The sequence below is a fragment of the Clarias gariepinus genome, chromosome 2 (assembly GCF_024256425.1).
Source record: "Clarias gariepinus isolate MV-2021 ecotype Netherlands chromosome 2, CGAR_prim_01v2, whole genome shotgun sequence".
Taxonomy (NCBI): Eukaryota; Metazoa; Chordata; class Actinopteri; order Siluriformes; family Clariidae; genus Clarias; species Clarias gariepinus.
In genome coordinates this window covers 51,346,964-51,353,290 of record NC_071101.1, presented here as the reverse complement: position 1 = coordinate 51,353,290, position 6,327 = coordinate 51,346,964, and positions in this window count along the sequence as shown.

Here is a 6,327-nt window from a genome sequence, read left to right as displayed (position 1 = left end):
AGTATAAATAGCTGGACAGGTGTGGGCATGTCTAGGTTTACATAGTCATAAAACACACATTGTGATTGGACAGGATGCAAAGGGGGCGTGGCCTGTGTGGATCTTAATAGACAAATCCATCGGATGTAATGAAGAAAATGGCATGAGCGAGTCAGATTAGGTTAGAATTCCATTATAATCATTTTTGGCAGGATGAAGTACAAATAAATGTTTCCACCTCAGGTTCCACCTTTTAGTCCATTTGTCACTGTAGCCTAAAACACATTAACTCTCCGTCTCAACAGAAAGCGACCTGGTTGCCGTGTGTTTTCTGAGATCATCATTCAGAACTTTTTTGGTCCTTTTCGAGAATCCTTTAAGATTCTGTGTAGAACAACAGATCTAGAAGTTAAACTTCTTCATAGTGTATGTTTATAAGCTGTTTTTTTTTGTATAAAACTCATTAATCTAAAAGAACAACAAGAACAACACAAAGTTCTTAATAAATCTGTGAAAATTACTTTCCTTATTTGTTATAAAAGAAATTGTGTAGCTATATAATCATGCATTTTCAGTAGCAAATATTGGTAGAAGTGAGGTGAGAAGGGCGTTGAAGAGGATGAAGAGTGGAAAGGCTGTTGGTCCTGATGACATACCTGTGGAGGTATGGAAGTGCTTAGGAGAGATGGCAGTAGAGTTTTTGACAAGTTTGTTTAACAAGATCTTGGAGAGTGAGAGGATTCCAGAGGAATGGAGGAGAAGTGTATTGGTGCCAATTTTTAAGAACAAGGGAGATGTGCAAAGCTGTGGCAATTATAGAGGTATAAAGCTAATGAGCCAGACAATGAAGCTGTGGGAAAGAGTAGTGGAAGCTCGGTTAAGGGCAGAGGTGAGCATTTGTAAGCAGCAATATGGTTTTATGCCTAGAAAGAGTACATCAGATGCAGTATTTGCTTTGAGGATGCTGGCGGAGAAGTACAGAGAAGGTAACAGGGAGTTGCATTGTGTCTTTTTAGATTTAGAGAAAGCGTATGACAGGGTGCCAAGAGAGGAGCTGTGGTATTGTATGAGGAAGTCTGGAGTGGCAGAGAAGTATGTTAGAGTGGTGCAGGACATGTATGAGAGCTGTAAGACAGTGGTAAGATGTGCTGTAGGTGTGACAGAAGAGTTTAAGGTGGAGGTGGGTCTGCATCAAGGATCGGCTCTAAGCCCCTTTTTGTTTGCTCTGGTGATGGACAGGATGACAGATGAGGTAAGACAGGACATGGACTATGATGTTTGCAGATGACATTGTGCTCTGTAGCGAGAGCAGGAAACAGGTGGAGGAAAATTTGGAGAGGTGGAGGTATGCTCTGGAAAGCAGAGGAATGAAGGTTAGCCGCAGCAAGACGGAATACATGTGTGTAAATGAGAGGGACTCAGGAGGATCGGTGAGGCTACAGGGAGCAGAGGTAAAGAAGGTGCAGGATTTTAAGTACTTGGGGTCAACGGTCCAGAGCAACGGAGAGTGTGGAAAGGAGGTAAAGAGGCGGGTACAGGCAGGTTGGAATGGGTGGAGAAAAGTGTCAGGTGTGTTGTGCGATAAAAGAGTATCAGCGAGAATGAAAGGAAAGGTGTACAGGACAGTGGTGAGACCAGCGATGCTCTACGGCTTAGAGACAGTGGCGCTGAAGAAAAGACAGGAGGCAGAGTTGGAGGTAGCAAAGCTGAAGATGTTGAGGTTCTCCTTGGGAGCGACAAGGATGGATAGGATTAAGAATGAGTTTATCAGAGGGACAACCCACGTTAGATGTTTTGGAGATAAAGTCAGAGAGGCCAGATTGTGGGGCAAGAAGAAGCACAGGACGAGGTAAAGTGTCAAAAGACTGGCTAGATATGTACACATGCACTTTGTGTTGTCTTTGTCAGTATAGGACTTGGTTAGGTTCTGTTAATTTATAATCTTAATCTGTTTTGTTTCAGCTAATCAGCTAATTAAGTTACAGTACTTAGTTAGTTAGCTAGTAAGTTTTTGTTAATTTATCTTTAACGGCCCTGGAGGAACGTTGTTTCGTTTCATTGTGTACTGAAAAGTATATGGTTGAAATGACAATAAAAGCCGACTTGACTTGACTTGAAGACGAAGTGTGTGACTTAGATGAAGTGTGTGATGAATCTAATCATAAGAAAATCATATTATTCTGTAAAGCATTTTGGTCAACTTGTAGTTGTTAATAAGTGCTAAATAAATAAATAATTAATTGATTGAAAAAAACAACGACAGAATAACTAACAGCGATGTTTAATAGTGAAAGACTGAAAAACTTATCAGTGAGAGTAATCAATAAAAAAAAAGAAAAAAAAGGCTGCGTTTTGCTAGGAGCTTAAAGAATAGACTGCGGAGCAATGTAAAAAATGTCATGGTTCTGATGAGTGCAGATTTACCCTGTTCCAGAGTGATGGGTGCTTTAATATAAGAACAGAGGCGGATGAAGTGATCCACTCATCATGGATAGTGTCCAAGCCTGTGGGGGCAGTGTTACAGTATGATGTGTGGTTGCTTTAAGGTGGTCAGGTTCAGGGAGCATGGGGAAACATTTCCACACATGGATTGGCCACCACAGAGTTCAGACCTTAAACCCATTAAGAAACTTTGGGATGTGCTGTAGAAGACTTTACACAGCAGTTCGTCTCTCCCATCATCAGTACAAGATCTTAGAGAAAAATGAATGTCTGAAATAAATGTTTTGACATTGCATAACCAATGCAAAAGATCATCTAATTAAATATTAAAGTCCTGTTTTTATCATCTTTTTTATGTTTTAGGGTTTAATAAACTGGTTTCTGTACCCACGCCAACCCCAAACCACCAAAGGTCTTATGATAGGAATGACGATAATTTTATCATTATACAACACTGTGGGATATAAAAGTTATCAATCTCCTTATCTCCTCTGTTCTCTTTTTTCATTTCCTACATCTCAGTAAAGTTCATCTCACAAGGTTCTACCTCAGGCTCCCCTCCTTGTGTAAAGCTCTTCATCTCATGGTTTACCTTTTCTGCTGTATTTACTTTAACTACCGACTGATTTGCCTCAGTTAGGTGCTTCTACTCTGGAGTTATTTTTACCTAGGGTTCAGGTTCTTCTGGCGCTGTGGGCTTGAAATCCTGACAGGTTTCAGGGTCATGGTTCTCACCCATGGGTTTGTTCTATGTCATGATTAGGATTTTCTTTTTATGCTTTCCTGTAAATTGTGTACAAAAGTAATGAGGTTCCACTCACACTCTCCCTCCAGTAGAACTTTAAAGCTGTGAAAAAAAGTTTTTCAAAAAACGTAAACAACTCTAAATTATGGTCTGCTTATCGCAGACATGCATTCTTTTGTGGTTATTTAATAAAACCAATCCTGCTGCATCATTACCACACTGTAACGTTGCGGTACAGTATAAATAGATGCATGAGAGTGGGCGTGACTATGTTTGCATAAAAAAAAAAAAAAAAAAGAACACAAAATTCTTCTTCAAATGAGAGTGGCCGGTATGGATATAAATAAATGAATCCATCTGATGTAAAGAAGAAATGGACATGAATGTGTCAGAGTGTGTGAATGTAATTATGTTTGGCAGAATATAATACAAATAAAAGTAGGTGATTCAGCAGATGGTTCAGAGTGAAGGTGAGGTGATCACCTTCAGAAAGTTCTCACATGTACCGCCTCTTAGTCTATTTGTTGAACCTGTCAATAATCTCACAGTTGAGTGTGTTGACTTTTTTTTTCGAAGAGACTCCAAGCAGTGAAATAATATAATGTAATAATGTATTTAATCACAAGCTGTTGTACTCCACAACTCTAATTAGGTAAACCAGGACTGTAATTAGATACACTTTGTTTACTTTAAGAAAACATGTCACTATTTTAGAGAGAACAGAGTGGCCAGAACTTACATTCCATCTCAAAGTGTTGACCACTAAGAGAGAACCCATGCCTGGAGTGGACATGCGCAACATTGATTTGAGGAAGAAGTTAACGTTCCAAAGTTATTATCACTGGTAAGGAGTGTCGTACATTTCCACTAAGCACATCTGAAAATGTTTCTGGTGTAGTAGCACCAGACATACACCACAGGTACACAGGTACTTTTCAAGAGAATATGAGTCAGCACATCTCTGATGGTATAAGTCCATGTCATCTTGGGGTGGACCATGGTTTTTCATAACTGATCAAATTTCCATTAGCATTCTTCTATTGCTGTTTTTCATAGTTGTCAAGGCTGAGACATATCTGTTTTGTTTTCCACCTGTTTCATGCAGGAACTACCATGTTATGTAATCATCACTGCATGACACCATTACACCCATGTAACCTGTGCAGAGGAACCTGTTGTTTTATTATTTGCCATTTCACCCCATCTGCTACCTAGACACTGTAGAGCAGGTGGTGAATTTGTCACATGATCTGGTGATTTTAAGGTGCTTATTTTAGGTGATGATGGGCAGCTCCATACCAGACCACAGGGTAAAAGTAAGATCATGTGTGATGAAAGAGTCTATAAGATCTGCCAGGGCTTTTTCTACCATTTGTATTAACTCTATAACCTCTTGGCTGATTATTTCTCACAGTAGGAATCTTTTCTAGCTCCTCGACGATTTCCATGGCGATTGTGGTTTCGTTTCCATTGTGGTTCTCCAACACTCTGAAGATGTCAGCAGCTGTGTTGTAAGAGGAAAGTCTGAGCGCTTTGGCAATCTTGTTCTCGATGATGTCCACCAGTGGAACCTTTTTAATTTCAGCTGACTCTGTGGGTTCTCCTCATCCATGAAGGTTTTCCCAGTTTCTCTTCCAGCGGTAGAAGTCCCTTTTATTCCCACTGAACGTAGGTAAGCTTGTAGGTTTAATTTTTACTACTGGCATAATCTAAGCTGCAGATGCGATCACATCCATCCTATTTTCCACATATTCTGATGCACGTGCATTCTCTGTAATCCCTTGAGTACATGCAAATTCAATTCTTTTCGCTTCACACTCATTGCTAAACTCTTTCAGCTTGCATAGGCCACCCTAGAACTCAGCTCTTACAGTTGTTGGGGTCCATCTTTCCCAGTTTACCAGAGCCTCGGTTGCCTCTTTCACCAGTTTCATCAAGCGTTCCAGTTGCATACTATGGCCGACGGTATCGACAGGCATGGTGATAGCGCGTTCACAAGCTATCTCTGCCACAGAGAAAGTAGCTGACATCTCGGCTTGTTCATATCTTTTCCACAGATTAGTGTGCACTAAGTCGTCAAATTCCTTAAATGTTGCATTACGTTCTTCCTCTGTTTCTTTAAAATCATCTTCTTGCTGTGCTGAAAGTGAAACCTCTGCACCATCTTCTCGGTGAGCCTTTATCTCTGCCAGTAACCCAGCCTTGTGATCATAATTGGTTTCAAAAACTTTCCATGTTCCAGTGGAGAGCTTTTTGAATTCATTTTTTAATTTCTGATTCGGGCAAATTACCTGCTTTTCTGTTGAGAAAGTTAGCTTGCTTGGTGAAGCTACTTTTTGCAGTTAGCTTGCTTGGTGAAGCCCTTTTCAGTTGCTCAACTGTTTTTCCAAAGGTTTCTTCTGCCATTTTGCTTGGGTATGATCTTCTTAACCTGTGTCAGCGGCACTTTGTCTCTGGACTTCACTGATCTGTTGATCTCTGTTCACACTGCTACGCATGGTTATCAACTGATTGTTGATCATGTAGGCCTGTGGTGACCAGTGCTGACTCTTGTTTATCCAGGGCTCCATTAAACATGAGCCTTCCATCATGACCTTAAGAGTGTTAAACTACAGTATTAGCCCACATTAGTGCCATAGTGTCTCAAGCATTGTTGTATAGTTTTAAGATGTGAGATCTTTTGTCTAATTTTGGTCCCCCAACCTTCAACAATCTCCACCCCTATGCAAAAAACATTAAAACAATATTTTAAACAAATTGCCTCTTAATCTTAAACATGGCTTAATTATAATGATGTATCCCTGTAATATGATGTGGTGATCCCTTGTCCTTGGGTTGTGCCTAGGTTGTGCACGTTGGGCTACTGATTACTGCATTATGGTGATTAAAAACTCAAAATGGTTTGCAATATTTTTTCTTTATTTAGAATATTATTTAGTACAATAACTTTTAACAGTATGGTCTATAATTATGCTATATACATCAGTGTACCTGTTCATCATCATATTATTTTAGATGTTTTTTTATTGCATTTATTAAAAATAAGAACAATAGAGAAATGTAACTTTAATAACCTTAATAGTTATGCATACTGGTGCCAAAATTGTCAAGTGCTTTCCTTTTTTTTAATGATATGTACTTTATGCACTCAGTATGCACAT